Below are 14,562 nucleotides of genomic sequence, written 5' to 3'. Positions count from 1 at the left end.
GAAATCCAGGATATCAGCCACCTCGAACTCATCATTGCCATCCACCCGCACCGGGGGTGGGCGGACCGGCAACCGCATGTTGGCCGGACAAGGCTTCAGCAAGCTGACATGAAACACTGGGTGCTGTTTCCAGGACGAGGGCAATGAAAGACGCACAGCAACTGGATTTAAGACCTTAGTGACAGGAAAGGGACCCACAAACTTGGGTAAGAGCATTCGTTTACCAGGCATTCTCAGGTTGCGTGATGACAGCCAAACCTTCATACCCACACGGTAGTCGGGTCCAGGTGTCCGATGCGTGTCAGCAAATTTCTTAGCCTTTGCCTGAGCATGCAGCAGGTGTTGACGAACGACCTCATGAATGGACTTGAGGTCCCGAACACACGCATGAGCCGCTGGATTGTCAATGGGAAGGTCAGGATCCAGGGGCAAGGACCGCGGATGGTGTCCGTAAAGTGCAAAAAAGGGAGAAACACCAGAAGCGGTATGCAGAGAATTGTCATAAGCAAATTCAGCAGGTGGTAGCAACGCCAACCAAGAGGACTGGAAACGAAGTGTGAGGCAGCGCAGGTATTGCTCGAGAGTAGCGTTGACCCGTTCAGTTTGCCCATCTGTTTGTGGATGGAAGGCAGAGCTGAACCTGTCATCAATGCCCAGAGATGCCGTCAGAGCCCTCCAGAAACGTGACGTAAACTGCGGTCCGCGAACCAAAAACACAATAGAAGGCAGACCAAAGAAACAAAATACGTTCTTAAGGAACAATGAGGCCAAAGTCGGAGCAGAGGGCAAACCCACACAAGGAATGAAGAGAACCATTTTTGTCAAATAATCAATTACCACCCAAATGGTATCAAAATCGTCCACCGGTGGCAGGTCCACAATGAAATCCATAGAGACTATGTACCATGGCTTGTGAGGAACCGGGAGTGACTGCAACAAACCCACAGGTTTAGACCGGGAGACCTTACATTGAGCGCACACAGAACAGGAGGCCAAATAGTTAACCACGTCTTGTGACATAGACGGCCACCAGGCCCAATGACGGAGCAAGTCTAGAGTCTTCTTTTGGCCTGGATGAGCCGCTATCAAGGAGTCATGGGACAAAGCAAGGGCCTGGAGACGAGCTTTCCCCGGGGGCACAAACAGGGGGCCCTGAATATAGGGAAGTCCTTGTACCACATCAAGATTTAGGGCTACACATTCCTCTTTATGTGTATTCACCCAGTCCGAGATTAAAGAACGGAGCAAAGGGCGTGGAGTACATGCACATACTACCCTAGAAGGCAGCAGAAGAGGGCAATCGGGTTTGCTTTGCTCCGAGGGAGAGGGCAGGCGAGACAAGGCGTCTGCACAAACGTTGAGACGGGCTGGCCTATACGTGATGGTGAAATTGAACTGAGAAAAGAAAAGGTGCCAGCGGGCCTGTCGGGCAGTGAGACACTTCATTGATTTGAATGCCAATAGACTCCGATGGTCAGAGAAGACAGTAACCGGATGACGGGCCCCCAATAGGTGATGACGCCATTCAGAGAAAGCGTCCTTGACTGCCAGCAATTCTCTTTCCGTGATGGGATAGTTGCGTTCGTATGGTGTCAGCTTCCTCGAAAAGAACGCAACCGGATGAATCTCACCCGAATCCTGACAGGGTTGCGACAGTATAGCCCCGATGGCCATCCCAGAAGCATCAGCTTCCACAAAAAAGGGTTGGAGCGGATCGGGATGTTGCAGCACTGGGGCTGAAGAAAAAGCCGCTTTTAAGGCCTCGAAGGCGGATTGCGCTTCTGGTGTCCATCGGTATGGCTGTTTTGAGCTAGTTAAAGCCGTCAAAGGAGCCGAGATGGTAGAAAATGAAAAGATAAAGCGCCTGTAAAAGTTAGAGAACCCCAGGAATGACTGTAAGGCTTTGGTTGTAGTAGGAACAGGCCATTCCAAAATGGCCTTAACCTTGGACTGGCTCATCCGGATACCCCGATTGGTAAGGTCATAACCTAGAAACTCAACCTCCGATGAATTGAAGATACACTTCTCGGCTTTGACGAAGAGATGGTTCTCTCTCAGCCTTTGTAAGACGAATCTCACATGTTCGGTGTGTTCACTCTTGGATGAGGAGTAAATCAGTATATCGTCTAGGTAGACCACAACAAACCGGTCCAGAAAATCGTGAAAAACATCGTTCATGAAGGCCTGAAAGGTGGCCGGGGGCGTTACACAACCCAAAGGGCATCACCAGGTATTCAAATAACCCGTACCGGGTCTTGAAGGCGGTTTTCCACTCGTCCCCCTCTCTTATGCGAACTAGGTTGTAAGCACCCCGCAGGTCAAGTTTGGTAAAGATTATAGAGGATCCTAGCTGATCCAAGAGTACAGAGATCAGGGGAAGAGGGTACTGGTTCTTAACTGTGGTTGCGTTTAATGCCCTGTAATCAATACAAGGGCGAAGGTCGCCTTCTTTTTTAGGAACAAAAAACAGAGGAGAAGCTGCCTGTGATATCAATGGTCTGATGAACCCTGTAGCCAATGCCTTGTCAATGTACTCTTTTAGCACTTTGTCTTCTGGCAGTGTGAGCGAATAAACCCTGCCAGCAGGTATTTTAGCCCCCGGTACCAGGTCGATAGGACAATCATATGGCCTATGTGGGGGCAACTGATCTGCTCCACCTTTATCGAAGACGTCCCGAAAAGAAGCGTATTCCACAGGGATGCGAGGTTCAATGGCATTGGTAATGGCACCTATCAAGGCCATTGAGGCCACCAGGGCTTGACAGGAAGTACCGGAAATGCTACTAGTCTGAAAACACCTTTCGTTACAGACAGAGGAAGGAAATTGTACCACCTTCCTGGCCCAGTCGATGTCAGGATTGTGGTGTTGTAACCACGGAATGCCCAAAATTACACGAAGCTGGGGGGCCTTAATTAGGTCAAATATGAGTGTTTCGGTATGTCCATCGTCCTTCTGCATACGGACGAGAGACGTGCTTTGAGTAACCAGACCCGAGACCAGAGAAGAGCCGACTACCGCATGTACGGCTTCAGGTTGTGGTTTAGAAACCACAGGAACGTTATTGCTCATGGCATAGTCATAATCCATATAATTCCCAGTAGCACCGGAATCAATTATAGCCTGAGAAGAGAAAGAACAGTCAGTTGTAGTGGTAAATACCACTGGCAGACTAACAGGTACGGTAATTGCCACATTCGAGTCCAAAGATAATACCCCCGGCGTAGGGACTCCTGCTATCGCCGGGTTCTGGCATTTCCCGCCTTCTTAACGGGTGTTTTTGGACAATCCTTGAGTTGGTGCTCAGACGAACCACAGTACATACATAAATTGTTGGATCGACGGTGTTCACGTTGTGAAGGAGACAACGGACCACGCACTGCCCCTATCTGCATAGGTTCAGAAGAAGCAGAGGAAGGAGGATTAACAGAATCAAGGGAAAGGGGTACTGGAGTCACATTTTTCCGTTCTCCCTTCCTTTCAGATCTTCTAGCGTCTATTTGTAACACCAAATCAAGCAACTCCCCGAATGTGGTAGGAATCACTGGCACAGTAGCAAGGATGTCTTTTAACTCTTCAGACAATCCTTTGTAGAATACCGCAGATTTCTTCTCTTCTGGCCAATCCGTCTCAGCTGCCAACTGATTGAACCTAGTGAGGTATGTAAACAAGGAAGACGTACCCTGACGTAAATTTAAGAATTCTAGATCCGTGGCCTGTGACTTGTGCCGGGTATCAAACACCCTATTCATGGCTGTGATAAGAGCGTCACAGTCATACAAAACATAGCTTTTGGATTCAAGCAAGGGATTAGCCCAGGCTGCCGCCGTCCCTCCAAGGTGCGAAAGGACAAAGGCCGCCTTCGTGGTGGGATTGGGAAAGGCAGACGAAAAATTTGCATTGGTTGATAAATGTCCGGTACTGCTTTGGGTCACCAGAAAAACATTCCGGAGGAGCCAATGGGAATTGGGTGGCCATCAGAACGGGGCCCGAGGTGAACCCAGAGGCGGAGGCTGAGGCAGTAGCACCGGACGGATCAATCCCCAGAGTCTGGGGTGCAGGAAAGGGCCTCATGTTGTCAATCCGCTGGTGTAAGGCATCATGTGCGGCAGTCATGTCTGCCCCTAGTTTGGATACCAAATGAACTAGAGTGGCCAACGGATCCGCTTCTTCCATGGCTTATGATTTTGTTACTCACCGGACGGGAAGTAAACCAAATCGGTGGCCGGAAGACACAGGACTGAGCTATTGATTGAAGAGCTAGGTCGGGCCTCCAACCTAGCCTCCTCTCTGTGAGGGCACAAGACCTTTTTAACGATATGACCCTCTGCTGGGTAGGACCAGGCAGAGGGACTGATCGCTCAAAAGGGCGGGGAGGACACGCCGCCAAGAACCCAGCTGTAAAGGAAAAAGAAGAGGTGAGCAATTGGAAATTTAAGAAAGATCCCTTTCCCTCGATACTTCTTTCTAGTAGTACCTGAGCTATGCCCTCCCCTTGTTTCAAGGCACCCGGAACCACCTACAAGTAAGAGAGGAAAATGTAACCTATCCTAACTATAGTGGTCGATTAGCTAAGGAATATGGAATCGTATAATAGAAAACCCTTACCACTGATGTGCTGTTGAGTCTGTGTTGTCCCAAAGAGTTCATAAAACGGAGGTGCAAAATAACAAACGGGTAGGTTAGTTAGGGAACTGAACCCGGGCGGAACGAGGGCCGCGCTAGAGTCGGGTAGGTGTCCCTGTGCACTACTGAAGAATGTCCAATGGAAGTCTGATTGTGGAGAGGATGGTAACAGCAACAATAAGAGACACAATTGAGTTGGAGTATTGCAGGTGATATAGTTCAGCGGCAAGGTACAATGAGTACAGGAGATGCTAGTTAGCAAGTGGTGAAAAAGAAGAGTCTTACCGATGCCATGATCACAAGTTTCCAAAAAGCGGCAGGCATGAGCAGTCCGTGAAGGAGGAAACAGGTCTGGTACACGGGTAAGTAGTTTTCCAAAAGCGGCAGGCAAAAGCAGTCCGTGAAGGAGGAAACAGGGCTGGTACACGGGTAAGTAGTTTTCCAAAAGCGGCAGGCAAAAGCAGTCCGTGAAGGAGGAAACAGGTCTGGTACACGGGTAAGTAGTTTTCCAAAAGAGGCAGGCAAAAGCAGTCCGTGAAGGAGGAAACAGGTCTGGTACACAGGTAAGTAAAGTAGGATCGAAGACGGAACTTCTAAACACCGGGATGCAACTTTAATCAGAAGCAGCGTTTCGCCCGGTTCTGAGGTTTAAATAGGGAAGGAGAAGGCGGAACTGGACGAAACCGAGGTTCACGCATCATCGCCTCTCCGCTGACAGCGGGAGGCGGAAGGCTGGGAATCGTAGTCCAACTTGCCGCAGAGTGCTGCGGAGTGAGCCAAAGCCACTATTTTCCAGGGCAGTTGCCAGTGGGCGTAGAATGAGTTTGCAATGTGACGCATACCCTTACGGAGGGCAATAATCTTCCTCCGGGCCTGCCGAGGCGTAACATACTGGTCTAAAATGTTGGCTGCTGTAACAGGATCTACACATTCAAATTGGCCCGTATCTGGTGACTCTTGAATTATGTGGGTGGTTTCTTTTAGGTTTTCCTCTATGTTTAGCTTGTCTGACTTTGCTTAAAATGACTATTTGTTGCCAAATTGTTTTGTCTTTTTTGGCACACCATTAACTAATATAATCAAAAATGTATCCATTGGCCGTTGTCCTAGAGTTTGAACATTTTCTTTTAGGTCCAATGGTAAATGTACTACTTTGCCACGGATGACTTTTAGTAGCTCGGATGGAGGTAATTTGGCTGATTTTGGATGAAGGTGTATTATAGCTTGAAATGGGTGCACTGTTTATATTATAATGCTCTCGTACAAGTTAAGCTGTTGGAAAGCTTTTGGAAGTGGGAATATTTCTGACTTTTTTGTGTAAATCTTCTGCTGTTAGATATAAAGTAAATTGGAACCATTGGAATTCTTCATTGTCTTCCATTTTGTAAGCTAGATCTAGTATTTTTGTGCTCATTTACTGAAACGTTCTGCAGCAACAGACACATATTTGTTCTGGTATTTCGGCAGCTGTGTCTTGAAACTTAGGTATTTCTATGTGTTTATTAGGATGTTGGTGTTTATCAGGTTTTCGGTAATGTTTTCTGACGGTACAGAATTCTGTCACCTTCAGTCTCAAAGTATTTATGTTGGATGTGCTCTATTTCTTGAAGGAGTCTTTTGGCTGTTCCATGTAGGAGAATGTTATTTCAATTTTGCAGTTCGATGGCAGGACATTTTACATAGTATATTCGATTCTGTAAAGTGGAATGGTATGTCGCTAACATTTTGATGTGGTGGAAAGTGAGTTTGCACACTGTTCATACTGTGCAGGCTAATGAATGTCCTCGCAGACCACTGTGGCTGCGCACTGGACAGGAGTCTATGGTTTGTATAGTTTTCATTTGACTTTTGTCTTTTGGTTTTACATAGTGATTGAGGAATTGCCATAAAGATTTAAAGGATTGTTGCCGTGCATTACACATTGAGCTGCATGTCCATTTGTACACTGGACGGTTTGTTTGGGTCAAAGGAACATTTGGTTCGAAGTTTGTTGGGGATTTGTTTTCCGTAAGGGTTTCCTTTATCATAATGGTTTGATCCAACAGTTCATACCCTCAACCACTATTGTCTATGACAAATGTTTTTTCTTGTTCTTGTTTATAAGCTTCTTCATTGAAGTATGGTTGTGTGCATACATCTATTTGATCAGGTAAATGTCTGAATCCTCTCAGTATCAGCTCATTGGCTCCATAGCAGCCTTGTAATTGTGACCGCGCGCCCATGCAGGCGGCTTTGCGTTCACGTGGTAATAAATGGAAGCGTTGCCTCGGCAACGCTTCGATGCGAAAGCCACAGACGAACGCGAGATAGCAAGCGGAGAACTCCTGTCCCCCGCGTTGCACACGGTAAGCGCGGTTAACGTTGTAATTCTGTCTTCAATCACGGACTTCACCGGCCCTCAAACTCGTATACTTTTTGGTTGCAGCCAATCCACTGACGGCTGGATTTCTGCGCTGATTCACATCAGGCAGCTTCTGATATTTACATGTTTTACATGCACCACGCTACATTCCGTGTATTCAAGTTTACATACTCAGGTAAAATGCTTTCTGCATTCATTTTACTATCCTCCATGGATATCATATAGAGCCTCATTCTTTTCTTCTATTTTCTACCCTATTCACTTACTTCTGCACCCTCTTCTGCGACTTCAACTGAATGGTATGTAATTGATATTATAACATGTTTTTTTGCACTATTATGTGATGGTTTTTGTACCATGATGAACTGTTTTCTTTATCGTTGTTAAATTTATGTACTCATATACATTACCTGTAGACCTGCCCTGATGAAGGAAATTGAATTCCGAAATGCATTGGCAATTTATTGGTCTGATTGAAAAAGCGAATGTGGCGATTTCTTCCTCACTAAGAAAGCATTATTGATCTCTCATTTTTTATGAGACTTATTTCTTTGATAGAATTCTTGTGGATAAAACCATCTTGAAAAACAATTGAATCTTAATATTGTTGTTATTTTTTCAATTGAAAGATAACTTTTTGTTTACTTTGAAGTATATATTTTTTCAAAAAAGTTTTGGACTACTCATACACCCGAATCGGGTCCTTTTGGAGAGCGGCTGTGTCACCCTGTATTTCACTTGGTCTTCTGCCTCACATGTATTTTGAGTTTGGGTGTCTCCAAATTCGTCTCAGCCAGCTCCCTTCTGAATATCTAGACACGAACTATTGGAAGAAACGTATTTCTTTGTTTAAAAATTTCAAATATTTGAAACACGTGGACGTATAATCAAGTGGTGCCCACTCATCTTCCTTCCTGTGTGCATCCATTCACCATAACATAAGTTTGAAAAGGTCTCTATATTGACTCTGCATATGTTTAGAAGTACTTGTTGTAATTTATTGATTCATTTAGTTAATGGTTTCATTCTGTTTAAAATCAATATAAACACTGTTCTCTTTAGTAGAAACGTGCTGTCCATTAGACCTTGTAGGATTACTGTTCTACTCTCCTGCAGTAGTTTTTAAGGAAAGATCAGATATTTTTATAAGATTGTGAAGAACTCTATGGTGGAAAAATGTTTGTAATATCATTTTTTTGGATTGCTTTACTGTGACTACGTTAACACTGGTAGATAGAGAATTGGGTTCATTAGTAGGTGCGCTTTGTTTTTGTATTAAATGTTTTACTCTTTTTGTGTTTCTGCAAGAGGGGCCTTGCCTTCTTTAGTTGTGGTTGGTTTAGCTTTGCTAAGTGAGGTTACCAGCTCTTTTGTTTTAATGTTTTCAATAAATTGTTTTAGAGGTGGATGACTATGTATTGTACTTTTAGTGTTATCTGCTCTAGTTTTTCTTTCTTTTCTATGGAGTTGCTGTTTAGGAGGCATTTTGTTGTGCGTGTTAGAAAAAGAGAAAGGTTGAATTGGGAAATTGTGCAATGTATATGCATGTATGGCGGATGAGTGTGTGGGTGTGATTGTAGAGATTAATAGAGTACTGTTTGATTGTGAGGTGGTATATTATGTGTAGTTGGAAAGGCTCTGGGAATACGAGTGTGCAGAGGTGTGATGGTGTTGAGTTAGTGAGAAAGACAGTGGTAGTGTTATGGAATCTGTATGTTGACTGTGTTGTTTAACTATTACAGCCATTGGAGTAAAAGTCACAGAATGTAGTGAAACAAATAGGACCGCATAAGCAGCTGAAGATTGGAATGGGTTCTGTTAGGAAGTATGCATGTACTGTTGATATATTAAACTGGCACACACTGAGCGCTAATTGCAAATGGTGCACCAATACATTTTTCATGCTTTTCCTTTGTTTTATGAAAACGTGACACACTGTGGCTGGAAATGCAGGTATGCATTTTTTGACTTTCTTAAAAAGGCTTTCAAAAAATATTTAGAAAAGCACATTACATATCTTTATTACTGTTTCGAATTGTGAAATGTAGTCATGATTTTTCCTTTACATTGAGGGACATGTAGTATTAATTTTATAATTGCCGAAGTGATTTGAAATTGGCGGAATGCAAAGGAAAAATGAAAGGCTTAAGAAGCACATACCCACTGCAATGGGCGATGTTGGGTGTATGTTTGTGCTGCCAAGATATTAAATATGTGAGACACTAAGTGCCATTTTAAAATGGTTTACAGGTCTATTTTATTCGGTGTTCCCTTATTTTATGGAAAAGTGACACAGTGCTGCTGAAGATAGATATGCATGTTTTTTTACTTTCATCAAAATGCTTGTAAAAAGAAAAATGTGGAAATGTAGAGCATTGTGATTGTTTGCTGCTTCATGTGAGCAGATGATGAATGCTGTACTGTACAGCATTTGCTTGAGTGGTTAAAATAGACAATGGGTCTCATTACAAATGTGCCATTCTGGAAACAACGGTGCCGGTAAGCCTACTGGCACTGTTGTTTCCGGACCAGCACACTACGGGTTTGCCTGCCAGAGCCGCTGTGCCTGACAGGGATGTCCCTGTAGGGCACAGCGGCCACAGTAGGCAAGTGTCATTGTTTGACCAGAAGATATTGTTTGACTCGAATCTCAGTGTCATTTGCGCTTCAATTGCTAAATTACCAAAATCTTCCTAAACTGAGTTCCAATATAGATGAATATGTGAATATGTGTAGATATGTGACATGGTGGTGCCAAAATAATAGCAGAGTAAAATTAAAGTATTTTTCTATATACTATTTATTATTATTGTCTTCATATTTTCTGAACTTCTAAAACAGGTTACAGAATGTTATTATGTTGAATTTGGCATTGGGAGAGTTATGTCTTGTTTCCAATTTTTTGAGTAGTTGTGCCAAGGAAGTATACTTGCCAAATCTTTTTGAATAGTAAAATGTCCATGATCTAATGCACATTTTAAAATGTGTTTTCTATCCCACAATTTCCACTAATGTATTTACTCTACTTGTGAATGACACAACTTTTTCTGTATGTATCTGCGCCTTTTTGTCTCTTTTTTCCACGATAGATGAACAAGTAAAATAAGGGGTAGGTGTGATATTAAAAAATTAAAAAAAAAATGTCAAAGTGTGCGTTACATTTTGCAGACAAGATTTACAATGGATTATCCCTTGCTCTTACACGCCTGTGGATGTTAAATTTGTTTTGCAGGTGGACTGGGAGAAAGAATGGAACCTCTGTAGCCCTTCCCCATTAGCTGGATTATGTGAGAGCCTCAGCCTGTGATGAAAAATACATTAGTTATTATTTATGTTTTATTAATATATCAACTTTTACCAAAGTATCTAACATATAGTACGAATTAATGAGAAAAAAACGATCAACCATGAAAGTTGCAGCAATAGCTACAAATTTACAAAGCAGGATCAAATGATCTTTTACGTATTTCTTAAAGCGAGAAAATGAAGAACAGAGACATATGTCAAGAGGGAGAGCATTCCAAAATAAACAAGCAAGTACATGAAAAGGGGGCAGTATGGAACCAGAAATTAGATTTTGAGAAGAGCATGGCTGAATTTCAGGTAGATACGGCGGAGCTAGGCCATGGGCACATTTGAACACCATAGAAAATAAGTAATATATTTGGTAAATGATGTGCCAAAGAAGATCAGACAGTTATGGAGTAAGGTAATTGGTAGGGTCAAGATATGGTGTGGTTCTAACAGCAGAACAAATAATAGATTTCGACAATAGGAGAAGATATTTTTGGAGATTAACAACGTGAACCACAGCTATGAAGATGAGAGAGAACTAATACTTAAATAAGAAACTTGGAGGCCAAAAAGGTGAGCAAACAAATGCAATTGGCTTCAGTCAATAGATTTAACTGGGTTCACTATTTGTCCGGCGAGTCGGGCCAAGCCTTTAACTATCTGGTTCACCATTTGGGATTTTGTATATGCTATTGCTCCTGGCAGTAGCTGTGGGAGTTGTGGAATGTTGTACAACTTAGACTCAATCTGGATAGTACCTTTAATTACGGGGTAAGTGATTCAACATCTCCCCTTTCTCTTTTGGTTGGTTCACCCACTGCTTCTTTCACTGGGCTGCTGGCATTGCCCGAGCCATTTATGCCCCTAAGAAAACTTGCTCCAAGGGCCAAGTGGGAGATTTCCATGAACCACTGCCACCTGCAAAAGCACGGAGTAGCGGTCAAGCAAGAATTGGCAATGGACCCTTGATGACTGAGTGACTCCGGAGCAGGAGAGCAATATTTCATGCTATGTACTATATGTTTTCCTATGACCACTGTGAGTGCCAATTCCTTAAAATGAAAGTGTTGCTTGGAGGGCAGTTCATTAAAGGGAGGTTGCGCTTGGCATCATGGTCACAGGACTCATGGGCTTCTCACCTTTCTTGAGCCCAGGGGCCTCTTTGGGTTTTCTTAAAATGCAAGTAATGTTTGTAAATTTCCCTGTGACTGTACCATGCACTACAGAAGAGACTACAGTCCCCATAACACTGCCCTACCCCATCATTCTCTAGGTCCTCTTGGTTACACAACTAGAATTCCCCATAATCAGACAGGGTACTTTGTAACAGCCAGTAGAGGCCCTACTTTAACATCTACATCCATTCTGTGCAAACGTGACATCATATAAAGAGTCAGGATATGCTGTTCTACCTTCAATGGCACGGGTCATTTTAGAGATGTGACAGTACAGTAGGATTGGATTTCAAGACAAAATAAATTAAGTATGCTGAGTATTTTGGTAGTGATTTTCGAATTCTGAATTTTGTGTTTGTACTGTGGTGGAGCTCAGTAGTGACTGAGAACTATTTTGCCTAAATATTAACATAATGCCCCTTTTCACATGGCCTGTGGTCCCCAAAATATATTCCCTTTCTTCTATTTAACACAGAGTGTGAGATCCGCTTATAAACAAGAGATAGGAAACTGCTCTAGCAGCCATAAGTTAATATTATGAATCGATAACTCAGTTTTAGTAATATGGAAATCCAATAGTACAACTACTGCTAGCAAGGCTGAGATTTGGAAGTGAACATTTAAATAAATAATAAACAAATACAAACACATTTAATCAGTGTCACATTCCCAGTGAACCTCTGTGGTCCCTTCAGAAGAGAGTTGCTTCACCCCTTGCATTTCGTTCAGACTCTGAGGGACCCGGTCCGGAAAAGGTACTGGTAACGTTGATTTCCCATTCAAAAGTGTTTTTGTGAATCAGCCATCTTAACAGGAAAGATGAACTTTGGACCATCCAGCACCTGATTATAAGGTTTTTAACAGTCGTGCAAAGACATGTTATTGGGCATGTTTTAGAGTTATGTATTAAAGATTTGGCTAGTGGTGGTTGTTAAGAAACATTTTCTTTTTTCAACTTTCCCTCCATACTTTTCAATTGGGAGACATTCTTTTTATCCTGTCCTGACATCCGATGGGAAGTAAAGCCTTCAGATTAACTTCCCTTGCCTTCTGCTGATTTGTTATGGGGATACTGATTAGTCTTTCAGACAGACAGTACTGAGAAACATTGTTTCTCTTTTTATTTCTTGTAATGATTAATTGAACAGAGCACTTTACAGTGGTATTTGGGATTTTTGATTAATGTTGTATGTGCATAAAGACAGGCTGCTGGTGGCAGCAGTTACATTTTTACAATTTTTGCTTTATTTTTCTTGTGCACATTTGCGTTTACCGCGTATGGCTACTAAACATGACTACTGCCCTAAAATTGCCATGCTACCCGATCACGGCTTGTTCTTTGGCCATATTATAGTTTGTCCTTCTTCCTTTCTTCTCAGGTGTGGAAATCACGCATAAGGTCATGCAATTGGCTGGGAAAGCTGCTGCTTTGGCGGGCTAGTGAGTCTTTGTGTGTATGGCCACAGAAAGGGGGCAGGGACCGTCTAGTGCCAGTGCACATCCTTGGTGCCAGAAAATCTGCTGCTGGGGCAGATGTGAAACCAGTAGTTGTCCATGATTGGACAAGTACTGGCTGTTTGAATGATGTAGGGCCTTTCGATTGGTGGACTTGTACCTGCTTTCAGCTCCAGTTTCGGAAACAAGAAAGACTCCTGTAGACATTCTTCAGATCTACATTGTAGCCAGAAATCCTCAGACGAAGATCAGCTCAGGATGACCCGAGGATGACTTCATCAGTGGAGCATCAGCATCTCCAGTGATTGGCCCGGTGAAGTCCTTCTCCTCCTCAGGCTCTCAGAAGACCCTCTGTGGTGCTTTGACCCTTGCACTAATGAGATCAACTAGTCTCAACGCCTTCTCGATGTTGCCTGCCCAGGGCCTTTGGAAGTTTCTCTGGAATGCCCAATAGACTGACCAGCTCCCTAGTAGGACAACTCATTAGAATCTTCGCCCTTCCTTGTTCCAGCCCAGAACTTTGGTGGTCGTCAGCTTGTGCCATACGTCACCGTCTCCCGAAATGTCAGTTTCCTAGTATCAAGGGAACTGGAGCTGCTTCTTTGACTGTGACTGGAAGGACTACAAATGGTAACTATCGCTGGTACTCACCTTCCTCCATACCGTGAAGTTTCCTAAAGAAATCTGCATCACGAAAGTCTGCCTTTCTTCATCAACTGGAGCTTCTAATGAAACAGCTTAATACTGACTTCACTTCCACCTTAAACCCTGCCCCCCCACTACTGTCTCAATTATTGAGTCTGCTCTCAACAATCTACATCTCGCTATCACTTACATTCTCAATATTCTTGCCCTTGTCATGAGGATCCTTCTGAAACCTGCCACCAAGCATAACACTTAGTATGACTCTGATCTAACACCCCGAAACGCAAGTGCAGAGTTGGCAACTGGAAGTGGTAGACCTCAAGTTCATCCTCTGATAAACTGGCCTGTCGCCTCTTCCTAAGGCAATATTGTCTCTCTATTCATACTAAGAGGGCTCACATCCAGGCCCGTGTCTCTGGAGCTTCTAACAACACGGCTGAATTCTTTAAAATCTGCAAGGCACTAGCCGATCCATCAGCAGTCTCTACCTTACCTCTCCCCTCCCAGGCCATCTGCACTGCACTGGCCACCCATTTCACTGCTAAAACTCAGGACATCCTGAGTTCTCTCTCTTCCTCTCTCCCCCCTCCTCCCATCCCCCTGCGACTCTCAGCCCCTACACCTCCGCAATCCATTCTTTCCTCCTTCTCTCACATCACATCAGATGAGGTCACTCGAGTTTTCTACTCTATGAAGGTCTCCTCCAATCAGGTCTCCCCATGTTATTCCAGAACTATTAAGGGCAATATTGGCTCACTTGCCTTGGCACTTGCTGACTTCTGTAATCACTCTCTTGCCACTGTGTCTTTTCCCCCTGCCCTCAAGCACTCCCTTGTGTGCCCCCTCCTGAAAAAGCCTTCTATCGCCCCCTCATGTTGCTCTAACTACCGCCCCATCTCCATCACTGCCTTCCTTGGGAAACTTCTAGAGAGGTTGGTTTTCCCTCAACTGACCCAGCATACTGTACTTGTTGCCTGCTCGAACATCAATCTGGATTCCGTGCATCC

General features: G+C 43.8%; 1 long non-coding RNA gene across 1 annotated transcript in view; it reads left to right on the top strand.

Annotated features, from left to right (window-relative positions):
* Positions 1-14,562, top strand: part of LOC138447627 (uncharacterized) — a 355,678-nt gene that overhangs the window by 203,612 nt on the left and 137,504 nt on the right. The gene's annotated exons all lie outside the window — the stretch shown is intronic.

This window comes from Ambystoma mexicanum, chromosome 3q (genome assembly GCF_040938575.1).
Source record: "Ambystoma mexicanum isolate Mex_15411 chromosome 3q, UKY_AmexF1_1, whole genome shotgun sequence".
Lineage (NCBI taxonomy): Eukaryota > Metazoa > Chordata > Amphibia > Caudata > Ambystomatidae > Ambystoma > Ambystoma mexicanum.
Note: the sequence above shows the minus strand (reverse complement) of the source record. Positions and strands in the feature narration are given on the sequence as shown.